Consider the following 21,314-nt stretch of genomic DNA (forward strand, 5'->3'; position numbering starts at 1 on the left):
GTAGAGGGCCCTTGGGAGCCACAGCAACAGAAAGCTCGTAGGCCTGGGTCCTGGGATGGGGCCGAAAACACAGAGAAGTTAGCAAAGACCCCTTTATCATCCAACTGAGCCCGTGGAGGTCCCAGTCTGGGGCTCCAGAGAGGAAGGCAGGGGGTTACCCTTGCTGGGAGCTTGTCCCGTGGTACACAATGTGTGCTCAGTGAACCGCTCCGGGCAGACTATGCTGAATGCCCGAGGCATAAACCAAGCCCAGTGGTAGAATGGGGCTGAGAGAGAGACAGGCATTTCAGAAAGGCCTCCTGAATGAGTTGGAATCTGAGCCAGCCCTCCAAGAAGAAATGCCATTTCTTTATTTTAAAGATTTACAAAACAAATGGCACTTAAATCACTGGGTTTTGGTGTATGGGTGTGCACGTGTGCACACGCGTTAGACGAGGGGTTGTTCAGTTGTTTGTGAAGGGAAGCTCTGGCCGGCAATAGGCTGTTGGGATCATCTGTGAATATCTTTTATCCCTGCAATGCTGGGAGGAACTGGGGCTCGACCGTGTGGGTCTCGGTGGCTGCTCACAGGCTGCCTCCGTCCGCTTTCCCCGCTCAGCTCCCCTCTGGAGGGGCCTCCGCCCACCGGCAGGGGCAGCAGAAGCAGTCCACACAGAGGAGCAGGCAGGGGACTCCTGAGCCAGTCTCCAAGGACCAAGTTCATTAGGACGCATCTTCCGTTGCCATGGAGACCCCAGGCCCAGAGATTCCGGCTAATAGTCCCTGAATTCACTCAGGCCTCAAGCACAATTAGACAAGATGAATTTTTGAGTTGGAACTTAATGAGACCCGGATGTCCGGAAAGCATATGGCAACCTCCCAGGGGACGGCAGAGCCCCAGGAGAGCACACTGCTGTCACAAGGTCACCGGGCCGCAGCTTGTCTTGGACAAGAGGTCTGGGGAGCACTTTCTCTCCTTTATAATTCTTCAAGGGCAGCACAGCTTCTTTGTGAGCAGTGCTGGGGGGATGGGAGAAAGGAAGAATAAGCTCCCTGTATAGATCCCAGGCCCTTCGGGAACCTTTTTTCTGCACTCTCCGGTGGATTCGCTGACAAATGCAGCTCACATGGCTGAAGCTACGCTGCATGTGCAGAATAGATTCTTCTATCCACGCAAAAAATACAAACATGTTATTCAAAAACTTCTACTGGAACATCTATGAGCCAGGCACGAAGGAACACGCCATGGGATCCATGGCATCGCATGCTTCCTCCCACACAGTGCCTGGGGAGACAGGGCGTGGGCAGCTGCAACCATCTCAACACAACTGTGTGGCACGGGAAGGGCAGAGGTCTAGTGAGGAGAGATCAGAGAAGGCTACATGAAGGAGGTGGCATTTTGGCTGGGTCTTGAAAGCCAGGATCAGGAGACCTTCCCAGTAGAGAGAGAACAGAAAAGCACAGTTTGGGGGTAGAAAGCAGACCAGTATGGCTGGAAAACAGTCTCCAGGCAGGGGTCAAGGAGGTTAATGGTGGGAAGCCAGAGAAGTAGAAGGTTTTGAATGCCCAGCTGTGTGGCCTAGCAATGGGTAGTGAAAGAATACTGCCATCCAGGTGGGCAGCAAGCTCTAGGAGTACAGGCTGGTAGGTCCCCAGCCCCCTAATCCAGGGCAGCCCAGTCCCAGCACAGGCTCACAGCTTGGCCACCCTGTTCCTGTTCCTGCCAGCGTCCATCAAGTAGTTACGTCTGCTGCAGAGTTAAAAGTAGGAAACAAGGAGTTGGAGAGAGGAGGCTGCTACAGAGGGCCAATCCAGGCCCTCTGAGGAGATAAGGTTTCTGTCCTTGGGTCAATCTTTTTCCAGGAGGTTGTTAGTAAGAATCACTGACTGCACGAGAGAGGCGCTGAGATGGCAAAGCTTCCAGTTTCTTTTCTCTCTCTCTCTCCAGGAACCCAGCTCCGTTCCCGGGGAGCAGGACGCACTGAGTCTAGCCAGCTGCCACCCCTCTTCCCCCGATGCTGCCTGCAAAGCCTGAGGTACCAAGCTTCGGCCTCTGCAGAATCTGATTTTCTGAAACTGAACATATTTGAAAAGCTACCAAGTCCATGGCACAAGGTAGTTGGTCCAGTGACAGGGGGGAGGGGCTGGGTCCAGAACACAGGGCCACTTCCTCCTCTTGAGGTCGCCATCTCCCTCAACAGCAAGGCCAGGAGCCCTGGTCACCCACTGACTTCCACCTCACACACACTGTCACTGACTCTCTAAACTCCAAACACCACCCTGCGTCCTGTTTCCTCTCCAGTCCTTGCAGCTTCCACCAGGCTGGCTGAGGCCTCTCACCTGAACCACCGCTAAGGTCCCCTAACTGGGCTGCTGCCCCATGGCAGCAATGGTAGCCGTGCAGGTCCTGGGGGAGGGGCAGGACAGAGCCACAGCACAGCCGGTGGCTCCTCTCTTTCCTGGTCCTCCTCAGTGACTCTGCTGAAGCCTCCTGTCCATGGCAATCGGGGCCTTTTGTTCGTTGGGGGTTTGGGGGGGAGTTATGGGAGGAAAACAGAAATTAGGGAGAAGCTATTGGCTAAATGCAATAGTTCTGAGAGGCAAACAGCCAGGCAATTCAGGGCATGGGGTCTGAGTGCATCATGGACACGACGCGCCCTGGCCCTGTCTCAGTTTACCCGCGATGTGAATGTGGGCATGTTAGCAAACTCCTCTGAGTCTCAGTTTCCTCATCCCCAAAACCAACATAATAGCACCCCATTCTGTGCCTCACAGGTTGCTGAAAGTGGGATAAGGTGCACATTAAACAGCACCGGTCCCTGGAACATGGTCAGCAACTAAACAAGCACTAATCATTAGCATTTCATCACTGATTAATACAAACCCTACAGCACCGCCCTTCTTGCCACTCCAAACCCAAGCCAGCCCAGAACAGATGTGCCCAGCTGCCAGAACTGCCTCTTCCCTCCATCACTTCTCCTTGACCCAAGACGGCTGTGACTCTTAATTGCTCTTTGGTTTTACTCAATTTGAAATGAGCAGGGCATCAATTCCCTGCAGGAAAAAATAAATATGCTTCTGCTCAAAATACTAATGAGGTTGGACGCAAGATGAGGCTGGCAAGGGAGGGAAGCCTCCGAGGACCTTCCTGAGCTCTGCTGGCCCTGCAGGAAGATATGGCCCAGTTTGGTGGGAGGTGAGGCTCTGGCTCACTCCACAGGCCCGGGTCAGAGGCCAGTGGGCTGTGGGGCCCCACTGGAGGGGGTATGGGAGTCTTGCTGTGGTAACACCCCAGGGACTCAAGAATCCAATTCTCTGGGAAGCTCCAGGACCACCTGGCTGTTTTCTTCCTTTCCTCCCATCCAGTCATCAAAGCCTGCAGATTCCTCTTTCCTGGGTCACTGAGCCCTGGCTCAGACCCTCATCAGCTCAAAGTGGCTGCCAGGATCCTGGATTGCAGCTTCTCCCTGCTCCTGTCCTTCCACCTCTAAGCGGCCACTCTCAAACAGCCAGCCAGTAAACATTACTGAGCAGAAAGCAGGTGGCAGCCTGCAGGAGGCAGGGCTTCTTGGGACCCAGATCCAGCTTCACCCTCCTTTCTAATCCTCTTCCCTGATGCTCCCCAGACAAGGGCCTCATGGCTGTGCCCTCAATGGCAGGCAGGCTCCTCTCCAAAGCCCGTGAGGGTGCTGCTCTCCCAGCCAGAAGGATTGTCCCAGGTTCCGTGGCTTGTTTCCCTCAGTCCACGCTGGGACCTGGTGTCCCCTTTTCATGGTCGCCCTATCTCACTGTCCCTTTGCTCTGCCCCCCTGACCCCCCTGCATTTGTCTGATTACTGTTTATCACCACCTGACGTCCTAATATTTATATGTTTGTGTTCTGTCTTATCTCCCCACCCTCGGGGCCCATCCCCTGAGGGCAGGGACTTTTTCTGTTTTGTTCACGGATGGGGATGTGTCCCATCACCTAGAACAGTGGCTAGCACAGGACATGCTTAATGGGTATTTATTGTTGTGGAATCTAATGACTCAATCGTATCTCTTTCCCATGAATAGCTCTTCAGTGACTTGTGCACTACTAGTTGCAGCCTCCACCCTCACCTCTCCTCTGGCTACTCACCAAGCCCACTCCCCACCTTCCCCACCCCTGACCTTTGCCATTCAAACCTCCCTGGAAGACCTCCAAGCTCGGGAACACCCCAGGTGTGCTGCTGCCCCAGCCTTTACCAATACTGCACCCCCACCCCATTCTACTCTCCCCAAATCCTACTTACTCTTCAAAGTCAGGCTCAAACCCCACCTTTTCTCAGAAGTCCTGGCCCGTGTCCCAGTGCCCCACAGCCTTCGGGACCTGTGTCCCATGCTGTTCCAATCACTGCGCTGGCATCTGTGTCTGCCTCCCAGGCAGAACTCAACTTCCTTAAAGGTCGGGGAAATTGGTCCCCTCTGTGTCCCCTGAGCCAGCGCAGTGCCTGACAGGGAGCAGGTGCCTGGGAAATGGTAGCTTGTATTAGGATTCAGATTGTTCTAATGCTAATACCTGTTACTAACTATTACTTCTAACAGGGTCCACCATGGGAGACAGGAGCAACAAGCCAGCCACAGAGCTGGGAACAGAATCCCCATCCAGGGAAAAGGCTCTGAAGCTCTGCATCAGAGGCTGAACTGAGGGTGGGGGTCCCGGTCCCCAGAGTATGAACAGCCAATGATCGGAGGCTGGCCACAAGGCTCAGGGCACAGAGTCACAGACTTCCACATCTGAAGACAAGGCCATTCCCAAGGTCAAGGGTAAGTGCTGCTTTTCTCCTTGGTGCCTGCAACTCCCAGGGGATATAAACCGGACACTGCATCCTCTTCCTGGGAGGAAATCCTGCCAGAGTTCACAGGGACATGGGACAGCAGGGCTCAGCTGGAAGAGGAAGAAGGGAAGGGGCCCAGGGTGGGCTCGGTCCAGGGAATGCTCCTTCTGGCCTGACCTTGCAGGTCACAGCTGAGAATGCCAGGTGGGCTGACCATTCAATCCTGCTCCCAGCCAGTTTTCTGCCCTTGAACATCGCATAGCTGGGACTTCTACATGGTACACCCGCTCCCTACACCTGTTCCTACCCCTTAACTGCCTCAGAGCAAAGCTGCTCCACAGCTCATCTGACTCTCTAAACACTATCAAGGGGCACACATAACTAGATTGATACTTCTCTCAGAGTTGTAAACAAAAACCCAGAGAGGTTAAGCAACTTGCACAAGGTCACACAGCATGTTAGAGACAGAGCCCAGAATAGAAACTAGGCTGAGATTTCAGATGTTATTATTTGGAGTCACCAGGAAAGCATGTGCTAAAAGGCTTTCCTGGGACTGGAAGCAGGATGTTGAGAGGGCTTTCTGTCCCCTCCAGAAATCCCACCCTCCTTCCTCCTGCAAGTACACAGGCTCTGTCTGGCTTTAAACTCAAAGACATTCCATCGTTGCTCACTGATTCTCAGACACGGGAAGCAGCCCATTCCCTGTGGCTTCTTCCCCAGAGGATACGCTCAATAAACAGAGCCCCTTTCTCATCTTCCTGCATAAATATTTCAGGAGACTAAGAAATAAACAGATCTGTGTTTGATCTACTGTTGGCTACTCAGAAATGGGGGCTGCTCTGTCCCAGGCAGGACCCTCACTCCTCTCCGGGCACCAAGCCATGGAGCATACAAGGTGGCAGGGACAGCCACCTGCCTGCAGGGGCAGCTCACTCGGGTTGGGGAACCCGCAGTGGGCTGGAGAGCAGGGCCCCCTTTCTACCAGAAGCACCTCCCCATCCACTCATTGCTTGTTGTTCCTAGAAATGGGAGAACATGGTCTGCTCAGCGTCTGTTCTTGGGGACACTTCAATCACTGTTGCCCAAGAGCACATGGCAGGGAACAGGAGGTTCCTGCACAGAAAGGCATCACTTACAGGGAAGAGGGTGCAGAGCCTCCAGGAACAGGTGGGCTGCAGGCTGGCTGGAACCCTCAGCCACCTAGTGGGCCAGTTCCCTTTAAGTCTCCCCCAAACACTCCTTTTGTTTATTCATTCAATGTTCGTTCATGGAGTACATTATTCTTGGACCCAGAACATTCAGCAGCTCCCCACTGCCAACAGGATTCTGACTTCTCAGACTGTCATTTCCTGTGCTTCCCAACCTTGCCCCACCCCCGCTCCCCAACCACATCTCTGCTCAAGGCACACTGGCGCTGCAGTTAGCCTGGCTCCTCCTTTCCTCCAGATGAGTCCTTCCCTTTCCTAAACGCTGTTCTGCCTTCGCCTTCTCCTCTCTCCCATTCTCTTCTCTCCCCCTTCTCAGGTTGGCACATGCGTCACCTTTTCCATGAAGACCTCCTTGACCATCCCACCCAACAATGATGAGCCCCCTCTCTTCCCTGAGCTCCCTCATGGATCGCGGCCACCGCTGCCACTGGGAACTGCTCCTGTGACACTCTCACGTGTGAAGTCTTATCGTTCCAACTCAGTTACAAGCGTCTAGAGAGCTAGGCTCCAGCTTCTGTTTCAGCCAAGTGTCTGAGGATAAGGGCTGCACCTGAAAGGAAACTCCGCTTTGAAGAAATCCTGATGCCCAGGCCTCACCTCCCAGAGATTCTGATTCTATTGTTCTGGGGGAGGAGGGAAGGAAGGACCAACTACTTCATTTGTGGGTCCTCTTGATCAATAATTATGAAGAATTTCAAGACAATGTCAGAACAAGCAACTCAGGTCACACACCCATGAAGCTGGCCCTGAGGACAAGCATTTAAATGCCCCCAGGTGATTTGCAACCATGACAGATGGCAATAGGGAGCCACTGCCCGTTCTGCACCTCTGAGCTTCCACAACAGGACAGGGATCTGCGTCTCCTCAACTTCGAGGTTCCATGACCTTTTCACAACCCTCTGGATAAGTGTGTGAGCACATGTGCTGGAGGACACGGCTCAGAAGGAGACTCTGGCAGCAGGGTCTGAGGAGGCTGGGGGCGGGAGGAGGCTGGGGCTGGGAGGAGGCCTGGCGGCAACGGGGCACTAAGCTCTGGGCATACACACATCCATAAGCTTACTCCTGCACCCAGCCTGGAACCAGGTGATATCATCTTAAGGTAGTTAGGGAAACTGAATGCCGGCCAGAGTGGCAGGTAACCAACCCCAGATCATACAGCCAGAGCTGGGGTCTAGGCAAGAGCTTCCCACTGTGGTGGTCTTCTTACCATGACATAACTAAATCTTCTTAGAAGGAGACTTATGACCCTCTGCCTCATCCTTCGGTCTCCTCAACCTCCAGATCCAACCATGGGAAAGACCGGTAGCATGGAGCGATCCCAGCCAGAGCTATTTCCTTGATGGAGAAGGACACATGCAGCACCCACTCCCAGGCAGAACCCCCCGACACACACACACACACACACACCTCATTGCACACAGGCTTTGTGAATGACCACTCATCTCTCTGCCTCTAGGGCCACGTGGGCTGGGGTGGAACCCCAGAAATGCAAGTGGGATCATGTCACTCATCTGCGTAAAGCTCTGTAGAGCTCCCCAAGCACAGGATGAGCTCAAGGCCCCTGGCTCCCACCTGCCTCCCCTGCCTGTTTCAATAAGCGCTATCCTTCCCTTTCCACCCAGCAGCACCCAACTCTAGTCTCTCTGAGAATAAGATACACCCATGTCCCCTTGCATACACTCGTTCATGCCACCCCATTCCCTGCTCCTCACCTGCCCCTGCCTGCTCATCCTGGAAGACTTGAGCTAGGATCTCTGCCTCTAGAAACCTTCCCTCCCGGCTGGCACCTGGGGCTTCCGAGTTCTGTGCACACCTCCCTGTCACTGTCCTTCACAGCCCTGCTCCCCAGCTCCCTTCCCCCACATCCCTGCAGCTGTGTGTCCCTCTGAGGGGCTATCCCCCTCCCCACATTGGACTGGATGCCCTGGCAGAAGGGATGGCCTGGGTTCATCCCCACATGTGCCATGCCGCATGCTTTGGGCCTGGCACACAAATGCTCAACAAATGATTTTTGAGTGAATCTGGGGGACTTGCTTTATTTGACTAGGGGCAAGGGGTGGGAGGGTGGTCAGGGGAGCAGGGTGGCCAGGGTGGAGAGGTACAGGGAATAATGACTACCTTCTCCACTCCCAATTCCCGGACAAACCTGGCTCCTGGTAAGCAGCTGTCCCTCCTGCCTCAGCTTCCCCCTCAGGAACCTCTCCTCACTCTCTTTAATTAGGATCCTGCTGCCTCTCAGTCAATGGCACCCATTAAGGCATTACCTCTTCCAGGGGAATTTACATTTTAAGAACATCTAAAAAGCCCAAAGGGACTGAATTCTATAGCAGTGGGCTCCAGACACAGGGACTGGAAGGGCATTCTTGAAAAAGCAAGCACACAGCATGACCAGTCATCCACCGCCAGGCCAGCCGGCTGCTAAGTGTCCCCAGAGCTGTGCAATCAGACACAGCAGGGTCAGGTCCCAGGCCACCCTTCCCCACTGTGTGAGCAAGGCAAGTGCTAACCTCTCTGAGGATCAGTGTCCCCCTCTGTAATGTGGGGATACCAGCAGAGTCATGAGGCTACATGGGATAATGAATGTGCCGTGATCAGCGTGCAACTCAGGAAAGGCAGCTCTATCGTTGCTGCTGCTTTTCCAGAACGAAGGCCACAGAGCCTGTGGCCCCTCTGGCCAGCTTCAGTGCCTGCACTGATTCTCCAGGGGCCCAAGATAGCGGCTTTGTTGGTGGTTCCTGAGTCCCCCTCTCCTTCTCTCCACCCACTCCCTCTCTCCCTCCCTTCCTCCCTCCAAACCAGAGTTCCAGGGAAAACTTTGCCTGGAGAATTCTCAAGCCTGTGATAAGGTCTGGCCAGGGAAAGCTCTTAGCAACCCAGGCTCCCAACCCGGAGGCCCTTCTAATGGTTTCAGAGAAACAAAGGAGAGAAAGATCGCCTTCAGCCCAGGGTGCCAGGAGGGCCAGCTCTCCCTGGGCTTCCAGGAGGGGGAGCAGGGTTCACAGGCTGCCTTGGAGGCCAGGCTGGTGGCCTGGCACGTAAGACATGCGGCTGCCAGGTCTCAGTAATCACAGCCCCCGGCTGAGCAGGCAGAACCTCGGAAGTCGCTCCTCCAGCCTCTGCCAGGCCACCTCCAGGCCTCAGAGCAGGGCTCTCCTGGCTGGTCCCTTGGGGGACCAAGCCTCTTCATTCAGATGCTCCCTGTCATCTAGGCTAAGTTCTCAAAGTCTGCTTTCTGGATTTCCTTCACCACCCACTTTTTTAAATGTTTATTTTATTGATTTTAGAGAGAAGGAGGGAGAGAGAGGGAGAAACAGGAACATAGATCTGTTCCTGTATGTGCCCTGACTAGGATCGAACCAGCAACCTCTGTGCTTCCAAACGATGCTTTAACCAACTGAGCTATCTGGCCAGGGCATCCACCCACTTTTGAATCAGTTCTTGCCCGATTTCTATTAGAAGCCTAGAAAACCCACTGATCTGAAATGCATCCAAACTGGGCCCGCTATTAACCCAAGGGAGCTCCAGTTGTTGCGTGGCCACTTGTGTGCCCTTGAGTTGACTTTCTGAGGCCTCAGTTTTCTCCTCTGCAACATGGGGGGTCCTGTTACATCTCTTTAAAGTCCCTCTAGCAATCCGTGGGTCTATAGGAAGAAGGACTGTGCCTAAGCAGCAATACCAGAGAAGAGGTGAGGCCTGCTGCGCTCCTGCCCAATCTTACATCCTTACACCTGGTACCCCAAAGTCCGGACCACACCCTTGATGCATACTGTGAAAGGTACTAGGAAGGATCAGACATCATCCCTGGCCTCAGCCAGCACACAGTTATGTTAAGGAGTCAGTCCATGCTCATAAAACAATCAGCAAACAACACATTAGGCCAGGGGTCCCCAAACTACGGCCCGCGGGCCGCATGCGGCCCCTTGAGGCCATTTATCCGGCCCCCACCGCACTTCCAGAAGAGGCACCTCTTTCATTGGTGGTCAGTGAGAGGAGCATAGTTCCCATTGAAATACTGGTCAGTTTGTTGATTTAAATTTACTCGTTCTTTATTTTAAATATTGTATTTGTTCCCGTTTTGTTTTTTTACTTTAAAATAAGATATGTGCAATGTGCACAGGGATTTGTTCATAGTTTTTTTATAGTCTGGCCCTCCAACAGTCTGAGGGACAGTGAACTGGCCCCCTGTGTAAAAAGTTTGGGGACCCCTGCATTAGGCCTTTGCCCGCGGCTGGTGTAGTAGAGGCCGGGGTGCTACGGTAGCTCCAAGGCATAGGAATTTCCAGACCCTGAAAAGGCCAGTTTAACAGGACAAGTCGGGCCATGAAATGGCCTCAATCCAAAACAACTTGAGTTTGTTCTCAGACAGTCTAATGACTATGACAGGAATGCAGACTCAGCTTTTAGAGGGCAGATTTGTGATGATAAAAAGTTATCAGATGGACCCTCAGGTACACAGAAATCCCCTTTCCCAGAATCCCATATTTCTTGGAATCCCAAACTTCCCCTGCATTCCTGCAGACCGCCCTTTCACCTGGAGGTCGGCAGGGCAGGCATAGACAGCATTTTCTTCATGCGTTGAACAAAAACTCAGAAATTACATTTTATCTTTTGTTCTCTTCCACCAACATTTTTCTTTCCAGCTGTTGCATGTCCTGGAAATTCCCCTGGGCCTCAGATCATAAAGCTATTGGTTCTGAAATCACACTCAAGGTGTTTAAATGGTTTGTGGTAAATGTCTCAAGCTAGTCGAAGATTCCTCTTTTTATAACCCCAAAGGAAAAGTAGATCTGAGCCCCCTGGGGTGTCAGAATGTGTGGATCAAAGGTCAAGATCATTTGCCAATGGGAACTGGGTCTCCCTGCCCAGAGACCTGGGCAAGTCTGTGCCCTGGGACCTGTCTTCCCCCCTCCTCCACCGGGAGCTGGGATGATTCAGATCAAGGTTTAGATGCTTTATTTGGCTCACTTTTCAAATGAAAGCAGGACACTCAATTTTTATAGCCAGATTATTTGTCCCAAGCATATTAAAACAGCCAAAATAGAACAAGAAAAGAGGAAAGCAACTTTTCATCTGCACCCAACTAGAATAAAAACACATAGAGGCTGTTTAGAAGAGATGAACTTGTCTCTTCCACCAACGGAGTATGAATCGGTTCTGAAGTCAAGACCACAGCAGGGGAGAAGTGGGTTAGCTGTTGGACATGACTGCCTAACACGGAAGGCCGGCCGTGAAACGCTGGTGGTGGGAGGGGGCAGGAGGGGCTGTGAATTCGACATTACAATAAGCCACCCCCTTTCATGACATCCACAAAGCACCTTACTTACACATGTCCATATTACTTACATATTACAGTACCCTGGTGAGGTTGGTTACTAAGTCCGTTGTCACAGATGAGAAAATAGACTCAGAGACATAGAGGGACCAGCCCAAGGTCACACAGTAAGAAACACAGTCAAGAGCCTCCAGGTCCCCAGCTCTGGCCACATGTTTTAGGGTCATTCCAACCTGACAGTGGCAAGACAGAAGGCGTGGGAGGAAGGCTCAGCCCCTCACCAGCACTGTGAAGCTTAGCAACTGTTACCCCCCTCCCCTCTCTGGCCTCTGTTTCTGCAACAATAGAAAGGGGATCGATAATAGCACAGACCTCCAGGGCTGCCATGAAGATTAAATGAGTAAGTACATAGAGACACTTTTTATATGTCTGCCATAAACTAAGCACTCCTGAAAGGAGCGTGCTCCAGAAAGGTTAACTACTTCTGTCATTACTGTTTATTTCACTGTCAGTTCCTTAAAAGCAGGGACCTGCACCTGGTAAAAGGCTGGGAGCTGCCTACTTATAAATTAGTACTCATCACACGAGTCTAAATTAAGCTTAGGCCTCATTTTCATGTTCCTAGAAAGTGTGGAATGCCATGGGACAGAGGGCCGGCCCTGATGACCTCAGCTGGCTCTGGAGTGAAACACTGAGCATGAGGGCTCCTTCCCAGGATTAGTGTGAGCACTCCCCCGGCGGGCGCCTCCCCACATCCCCTCCAGACAGTCAGGGCCTCCAAGGTCTCATACAGGGGCCAGTAAGTTTAAAGCCTGTGGCACAAACTCAATGTAAAATGTCCACTTTCCATGAGCTTAGACAGGACAGAAACCCAAATACAGACCCCTACTGGGGTTTTACTTTAAAAACTAAGGCCCAATCCAGGTCATCAGAAAGATTTAAAGAATAAAAATGGTCATAATTAGGCCCAGTAAAAATATAACATGGAAATTTCCCTGCCAGAGCAAAGTTTCCTTTTGGAAAAATAAATGACCCCTCCCCAGAGCTGTCTGCGGGCCAGGAGGGCCCCTGCCCCCCTTATACATCCTAGGGAGGCACTGTGAAGGGTGGCAGAGGGCTGGACAACTGAACATGGCACTTCTACACCCTTCTTGCCCAGGTCAGTTTAAGTGGCCCAGCTACAAGCCATCCTCCATGTGATCATCAAACCACAAGGAGGCAGGAAAGAATGTCAGAGTCAGGAGGCCTGGATCTGGACCAGCCTCTATTTGGCCTCGCTGGGTGGCTTTTTACCGCTTACTTGGCCTCTCTGTGCCTGTTTCCTCCTGAGTAAAGCCAGCTAGCAACAGTAACCCACACCATAAAGTCATTCTGAGCATTAAATGAGCTCATCCTGTACCAAGCCCTCATCAGTGCTGTAGGAAGCGATCCTGGTGTATTGTTTTGACTTCAGACATTTGCCCGTGCTGTTCCCTCTGCCTGTTACCCCCTCCTCAGCTCCCTCCTTTCACCTGCTACCTCCTACTCATCCCTCATGTTTCAGCTTAAAGTCACTTCCTGAACCCCCCTGACCAGGTCAGACTCCCCCGACCTGCTATTATTCCCCAAGTTCCCTGTGTTTCTCATTTCATACCCCCCCCCAGCCCTCACTGTCAGCATTTCTTTAATTTTCTGTCTTCTGGATGTTAATAGCTAACACAAACTGCCAGGCATGTGATAAGTGCATCACATGGATCAGCTCATTTAATCTTGAGAATAATTCTTTCAACTACTGCTATTATTAATATCAATTAATAGATGAGGAAACAGATGTTCAGAGAGGTTAGGCAACTTGCCTAAGAACACACAGCAAGTAAAGGACACAATGCTATTTGTCTGATTCTAAAGCTGGCATTCTTTAGAATTGCCACCTCCTGGGAATCAAGGGCCATAACAAGAGAAGGTCACATCTGGTAAGGGCTGAAGACCTAAGCCACAGACCTGTGTTCCCTATGTAAAGCTAGCTTCATGGAAACGGGGCAGGTGGTCCTGCTGTGGTCATACCTTGTTCTGCCCCTGGGCTGGCCAGATCTGATGTCAGATACCATGTGGAGGATGCCCTCCTCACCCAGCACCCTTCTCCAAATTACTTACGTCAGGGGTCCCCAAGCTTTTTTCACAGGGGGCCAGTTCACTGTCCCTCAGACTGTTGGAGGGCCAGACTATAAAAAAAAAAACTATGAACAAAGCCCTATGCACACTGCACATATCTTATTTTAAAGTAAAAAAACAAAACGGGAACAAATACAATATTTAAAATAAAGAACAAGTAAATTTAAATCAACAAACTGACCAGTATTTCAATGGGAACTATGCTCCTCTCGTTGACCACCAATGAAAGAGGTGTCCCTTCCAGAAGTGGAAGTGCGGCGGGGGGCCGGATAAATGGCCTCAGGGGGCCGCATGCAGCCCAAGGGCCGTAGTTTGGGGACCCCTGATTTACGTGGTTCCCGGCTCCAGCAAAGCCTACAGGGAAGTCTAAGCAGGACACATCCAGGGGTGTCATCTCCAAGGCAAGCAGCATTTGCCAAGCACCCCTCGGGCTCAGGACCACAGACGCAGGGCTAGGAGCCCTCCACCTTGGGGGTGGGGTGGGGAGCGCAGTAGAGGGGAACACCAGCACAAGAGGCCTGGGAGTCAGATGAATGTGTGCTCTGGGGTCACACAGCCCAAGCACAGGTCACCCCTGCCCTATCCAGCAACACTGCCAACTTGAGCAACTCACCTACCCTCTCTGAGCCTCAGTTTCCTCCTCTGGGATCACCCGATGACAGAATCAACCTCGTGGTGGCTGTACAGAGTTAGTGCGATCACGCGTGCCCGATGCCTGCTTAATAACTATTGTACTCATGATGATGGTAATTAATCACATAATAGACCATTATGTAATCAAATTGAGAAGGTTCTGGCTCAAAGTCAGATCTGTAGGCACATCCCAGCTCTGACCCACATGAGCTCTGTGACCAGAGTGTGGCCATCTCAGCACTCAGACTCTGTTTATTCATCTGTAAATATGGGAAAGCCTCACGTTCGAGGGGATTCGGTGTAGTAACCCATGCTTATAGTCGGTAAATAGGAGAGTTCTGAGCAAACCTGGGTGCCGCCCATCGCTGTGTTAATTAATTGGAAGGAGGGTGCCAGCCAGAAACCAATTACCTCCAGGGGCCTCTGCGGAGGAGTGAAGAGAAGGGGCAAGGAAGGGTGGTGGCAGCTCCTCCCTCTCTGTGCTCCTTCCCAGCTGGTCCTGCACTCCAGCCCACAAAGGAGAGGCTCATTCTAAACAGCTTCTTTTCATGTGAAAGCCACTGGATTTGCATCTGTCCTTCCCTGGCAAGGCCAGCTCCAGGCCAGCTGCTCTGAGTGCCCCAGGCTGTGGTCTGCAGGCAGGGGAAAAAAAGGGGAGGATGCAGAGCGGGCTGACCAGAAGAGGAAAGGACAGGGTGCTGCGCACAGAGGGAAGCTGCACGCTCCCTCCCCTCGTGGACACCAGACAGACTCTGCGGCTGGCGCATCCAGAGCAGATTCTGGGCTGCCCCGGTGCCAGCAGTCGGCGGCAGCTGAGGCCGTGTCGGCTCCAGACTAGCCAACCCAGGAGAGAAATGGAAAAACTCACTCTATCGCTGAGCTGCCAGGGCCTGATGCTGCCAGGCCATTGGTCCAGCCAGCGTCCACACTCCCAAACTGGCCAAGCTCAAGTCTATGCTGACTCCACAGGGTCAGCCAACTTTGAGATGATTCTGGGGCCCTGCGGAGCCCCACAATCCTTCCCATAAGTCTCTAAGTGCTGCCACAGTTGCCTAGGTGGCAATGCCCTCAGGCGTGGGAACACAGGCTTGTGGGCAAGCTCAAGTAACTCACCAGACCTCTTCTGGAGAGTGAGTTTCATTGCCTAGAAGGAGAGACATTAAGAAGGAAAGAGCCTGCATTTATTGAGCACTTATAACAGTGGTAGTCAACCTGGTCCCTACCGCCCACTAGTGGGTGTTCCAGCTTTCATGGTGGGCGGTAGCGGAGCAACCAAAGTATAAATAAAAAGATAGATTTAACTATAGTAAGTTGTTTTATAAAGATTTATTTCTGCCAAACTTAGCGAAAATCTGACATAAAGTACTTGGTAAGTAATTATTATTATATGCTTTAACTTGCTGTAACTCTGCTTTATAAACTTTATAAACTAAAGTTACTTCCCTACTTTATAAATCACCATTACTGTGGAACCGATGGGCGGTTTAAAAATTTTACTACTAACAAGAGAAGCAAAAGTGGGCGGTAGGTATAAAAAGGTTGACTACTGCTGACTTACAGCATGCAGGCAAGACAGACCTCTCCTGGCTTGGGTCCCCTGGACCTCGAGACTCATAACTCAGGACCTTGGCAAATTTCCTTCCATAGCCATTTCCTCAAAGGTTCCGGACAGCAGGGATGATGGGTTACACTTTCTGTCACCCTAATGCCCAACACTGGCCCTGGTCCAGAGCAGGAGCTCTGAGGGTGCTGGATAAGGAATGAGTGAATGTTAGCCTCACACCTTCAGCAGGAGAACGCTAGACATCTGGAAGAACGGACAGGAAGGAGGAAGTTCTAATGAGTGTGTGAAGCAGAGAAGGCAGAATCTCCACCCCCCCCCCCTCAAGTGTCTGGGAACGGGGTGTGCCTTTTAACTGAGGCTCTGTGGCATGCTGGCGCTCACAGCTCTTCTCCCAGGAAGAGCCAGACAGGAAGGCAGTGCTGGGAAGGGGGCTGGAGGGGGTGGATGGACTCCCTTCTAGGTTAGATTCTGGGTCAAGTATTTAGAGGCAGAGGAGCCTTGCAATCCCTCCTTCCCCATCCTGAACCTGGGTAGAGCAAGGGCTCCCCTATACAGTATGTTGAACCCCAATGTTTATCTCCAAAGGAAGAGGCTGTCTAACAGGGGGAAAGCCAGACGCCAGCAGTCCAGGCGGGGCCCACACAGTGGGGTAACTGGGGTCGGGCTAAAACATCTGCCCTGATTGGGCCACCTGCAGTCTCCTTCATGGGGCAGCCAGGTATGAGAAGCACTGACCAGCAGGCAGGCAGACCCAGGTTCCAGACCCTTCAGCCTCAAACATGCGGAGTGTCTACAGACAGGTCACAGTTCTGCTCCCGGGCCTCAGTTCCTTCCTCTGTCAAGGGAGAGGATTAGATGATTTGACCACTCAAACATTCTGTTCCCTATGAGCCACTCAATAAGGGCCCTAGAGACACGTGATCTTTGTCAAACAATTAACTGTTATTAGTTACCTGGGAGAGCGACACTGTCCTCAGTCCTATCATATTCAGCAGGGGCCAGGGGCTCTCAGCCATGAGCTGAGCTCTCCTAGCACAGGGGCAGGAGAAAGAAAACTGACCTGTAGAAAGAGGGACCGGGGTGTAGCTGACATGCTGCTTTGGGACCTGAAACGGACTGCTTAGAGAGAGTGCTGGTACCCAGGGTCCCCTTTTGCATACATTAATTCTGAAGTGCAGTAGGCATTCCTGCTGCTCAGGGCACTTGATTCCTGGATAGCAGACTCATTATACTAGACTCATGAACTTGGAAAGCACTAAGTTCACTGGCATCTAACCTAACAAGGCACACCTGGGAACAAGAAAGCTCAGTCACTATAAGTCACCACCTTTCTTACCTAGAAGCCCCATCTCTCTCACATCATAGACAAAAGCCAGGAAATCACGCCAAAGGACCACTGAGTGGCAAAAAGGAGGTTGTCAAGTCCTACATTGCAGCTTGCAGGCTTTTCTTATAGCCCATTGACTTGTACTCTCCACACAGTGCTAACACACTTGTTCCGTTTTTCTAGTTGATGGCAGTTTAGAAATTAATATTTAGAACTGGAGAAGCATTGCTAGTCTGGCATATAACTGAAATGGAATAGAGAGAAAATTATAATAAGCAGGCACAAGAACTCAAAGAATAAAATCATTTTTGTAATAAAATCATCTTGTTACTAGGAAAGCAGCCTTCACTCCCTCAGCCCTGACTTGTCCTATAAAAGAATATGGACTAAGACTAGAAGGAGGTGGAGCTTTGATCTCCTATAGATGATCAAGGTCTGGGAAGCTGCTTCTTGTCTTTCCCTCAACTGACTCTCTCTCTCTCTCTCTTCCTTTCTTCTCCTCATTACATAAAGGAACAAAGGTAACCTATTAAAATACATACAATAAAACAGAGTTTAAAACATCATGACCACCAGGCTAGAAGGTCACAATCTCCAAGTGCTGATTCGGGCAGAAGCCCCTGTAGGTCTGACCTAGGCTAGATTCCTTTCCCCAACCCTTCTGCCCCCGCCCCCAACCCGGGCTTTATATGCAACTTCCCCAGTTGTGACCTACAATGAGGAGAACAGGGGTACGTATGAGAGGCAAGGTGGTAAATGGAAAACAGAGGCCCACCTCCTTTCAGGAAGCACTACTGACCATCTAGCAACTTGCCCCTCTGATTTCCTCTCTTCCACTTTTGAGGCTCTCTGTGCTAACAAGACCACGATCTACTGCAGTCACACCTGACCCTAGGCCTTCGCCAACAGGGAGCCTGACACAGGGCTCAGTCCGAGGGGCAGGAAGCTAGGCTCCCCTGAAAAGGACAACCTTGTGCCTGGAGGAGGAACAGCGAGGGGCTGTGGTCTCACCCTCTAAGCCACGCCCTCTCCTGCCTACCACGCCCAGTTTGTATGCAGTACTCTCGCCTCCCAGATGTCCTTCAGGGTTCTTCTTTGTATCTGTCTTGGAACCAGACCACCTCTCAAGGAACAGAGTCCCCAGTCTGTGTGAGAGCTGACTTCCTTGCTGAAGTCAAAGTTGTTCCCAAGTCCCAGCAGAAGGGACCCTAGACATCATCAAAAGCAATTCCTCATTTCACAGATGGGAAAGCAGAGGCCTAGACACGGAACTGACTGGCTCAAGGTCACATAGCCTAACAGTGACTAAGTTAGGACTAGATGTTAGCCCTTCAGACTCCCAGAGCGCTGTGGTTTCTTCTAGAACTCAGAGTCACCTCTTCCAGCAGACTTTCAGGCAGCAGGACTGTACCCAGCCCCTTCTCCTGCATCCCACCTGTTCCTTTGGCCTTCCCACAGGAACATTGCTAGCTGGGAAGGGCTGGCAAGGAGAGAGAAGATAGGGTTAAGGTGGGGATTTTATTTAATCCCCTGAGCTGGCTTAAACTGATGGCACATTGGTTAGAGCAGGAAGAGGGAGACATACAGAAGAGGTGGGGGTGGGGGGAAACAAGGAGGAGCATTAGTGATTAATCACTGGATATCAGGAGGCCAGGACTGAATATCAAGTGGCCAGTGGGTTTAACAAACAAGTACCCACTGTCATGGACTCCCTACCTCAGGCCTCCAAGTAGTGACTCTCTATCATGGAAATACCCCAGTCTCCAGGGTGCTCAACAGTGCACAGCAATGGAAAGATCACAGGCCATGGATGACAACAGATCTCAGGGCAAACCTCAGTTCTGCTACTTATGTGCTGTGTGACCTTAGGCCAGTGGTTCTCAAGCTTTATGAAGTCAGCGGGGCACATTTAAAATCCTACAAATAATTGTAAGCGCACTATATACAAATTTCTGAGAAATATAATAATTAAGTCAAATATTAAAGAAAAAATATAAAGTCCAAGCGTGCTTTTATGGAAATTAAATGAAATAAATATGACAAAATTAAATTTATTCTGACATTAAAAAACATTTTTATGTGATACTTTTGAGTTATGCTTTTTAGAATTCATAAAAATGAGGGGTTAAAAAATAATAAAACAACAAAAAAGTTATCTTTTTTTTTGTATTTTTCTGAAGCTGGAAACGGGGAGAGACAGTCAGACAGACTCCCACATGCGCCCAACCGGGATCCACCCGGCACGCCCACCAGGGGCGATGCTCTGCCCACCAGGGGGCGATGCTCTGCCCCTCTGGGGCGTCGCCCTGCTGTGACCAGAGCCACTCTAGCGCCTGGGGCAGAGGCCAAGGAGCCATCCCCAGCGCCCAGTCCATCTTTGCTCCAATGGAGCCTTGGCTGCGGGAGGGGAAGAGAGAGACAGAGAGGAAGGGGGGGGGTGGAGAAGCAAATGGGCGCTTCTCCTGTGTGCCCTGGCCGGGAATCGAACCTGGGACTTCTGCATGCCAGGCCGACGCTCTACCGCTGAGCCAACCAGCCAGGGCCAAAAAAGTTATCTTTTTATATATAGAGATACATTCTTAGTAAGATTTAGTAAATTCGGCAGGTCCTGGCGTGAATGTGTTAAAATTTTCCATTCTTGTGTTTATGAGAAACATGAGCTTGATGTGTCCTAGAGATTTCTTCAATGTTTGGGCATATATCTGAAAGGCAAACTCTCATTTCCTCGTCAATACATTGAAGAATTCCTCTCTTTTTACTCTTAATTGTGTTGAGTGCAGAAAACCCCCACCATACATATCATCTTAACTTTACACCAAACAAAGGATAGAAGAAACTTGCCTCCAGTCTTTCCGGGGGAACAGGGTGGGGGGTAGTGTAAACAATCCAGCACCACAGCTTAACAGCCTTTTGCAACCTAATCAGGCAAGTGAGGTGGGGGGTTGGGCAGACTGTCAGTTTACAGCCAATTTCCCACACCTCTGTCCCCCCAAAATCTAAACTACAAAAACCCTGTTGGTTTTTTGGTCCCCAACAGGCACATATTTCTCTGAAATACCATACGGCGCACCTGGAAATCTTCTAGGGCGCACCAGTGTGTCCTGGCGCACACTTTGAGAACCACTGCCTTAGGCTAATCATTATACTACTCCAAGTCTCAGGTTCTTCTTCTGCTAAAGGGCACTAAACATATGTACCTTGTAGGCCTCTTGCATAGGTAGGCAGACTGAGCTCATGTGCATATGTAAAGAGGCACAGGGGAGGCACCGAGTCAAAGCTCAATGCTAGTATTACAAATTGAACACCCTTTATCTCTCACCCAGGTCCATCCATTACTTTTCTTCCCTAGCCAATTTGCGTCTTGACATTAATAACCTTACTAATAATAATCCTTCCCAGCTGAATGGCATTTGTAGCATTTCAAAACATTAAGCATCCTACCCACAGAGGGTCAAAGCAGCCTGTCAGTAAGATAGACAGTTCCTCAGCCCCCACATTCATCTTCCTACAGTGTTTCCAAGTCCTGATTTGGAAATTGAGCCCAAAACCCCCAAATGAATATGTTGTCTTGTAGCAGATCTCGTGGGGGCATGGGTAGCCTCTGGCTTATCAGAAGGAGCCAGAACCACCCCTCCCATTGCTTCCACAGCTGACCCTCCATCTGGTCCACTGCTCTGACCACAAACAAACTACCCTTCCCACTTTGGTCTCCAACTCTCCAACTCTGAGAACCAGCTGGACAGCTATTTGGAGTCTGGCCTTGGGTGCATCGATCATTAAACGCAAGGCCAAGACTAGGCTATGAGCTTCTTACAGTGATAGGGCTCTCTCCGAAGTGTGGGTTCACACCCTTGATCTTACTGGTTCTTCAACTGCCCAACATAACTCCCAGAATCCACATTATCACCCTTACATTCCACAAGAGGAAACTGAGGCCCAAAGCAGAAGGGCCCAGCCAAGATTGCCCAGGGGTTTGAATAGGGCTGGGAAGTAAACTCAAGTCTCTCTAATCCTGAGTTTACTAATCCTGCGCACTTTACACTACCCTGTCTCCTTTCCTTTTAACTCCTTCCTCCTCACAACAGAGAAGCCCCGAAATCTCTCCAGTAAACCTGGGCCCCTATGGCAAGGTCCAAGAATCCTCCTTCAATATGGGTGCTGCCAAGATGTGTATCTTACCCTCCCCCATCACATTCCCTGACCCTATCTTCAAGCTGGCACCTCAGAACCTTTCTTATCCCCAGTAGCAACTCCCGGGACTGCGGAGCGCCTTCTCCAGTCAGTGGCGTGGGTGCAGAGACAGAGTACCCGGGATTGGCAGCAGAGGCCGGCAGGTGCGGTGGGCTTTCCCTTTCGTGGCCTCCTCTCGGCAGCAAACCCAT

The 21,314-nt window shown here is 51.2% G+C and overlaps 1 protein-coding gene across 3 annotated transcripts in view; it reads right to left on the minus strand.

The window, feature by feature from the left end:
• CORO2B (coronin 2B) overlaps positions 1–21,314 on the minus strand; it is a 188,071-nt gene that overhangs the window by 121,158 nt on the left and 45,599 nt on the right. The window lies entirely within an intron of this gene.

This window comes from Saccopteryx bilineata, chromosome 4 (assembly GCF_036850765.1).
Source record: "Saccopteryx bilineata isolate mSacBil1 chromosome 4, mSacBil1_pri_phased_curated, whole genome shotgun sequence".
In the NCBI taxonomy this organism is placed as follows: domain Eukaryota; kingdom Metazoa; phylum Chordata; class Mammalia; order Chiroptera; family Emballonuridae; genus Saccopteryx; species Saccopteryx bilineata.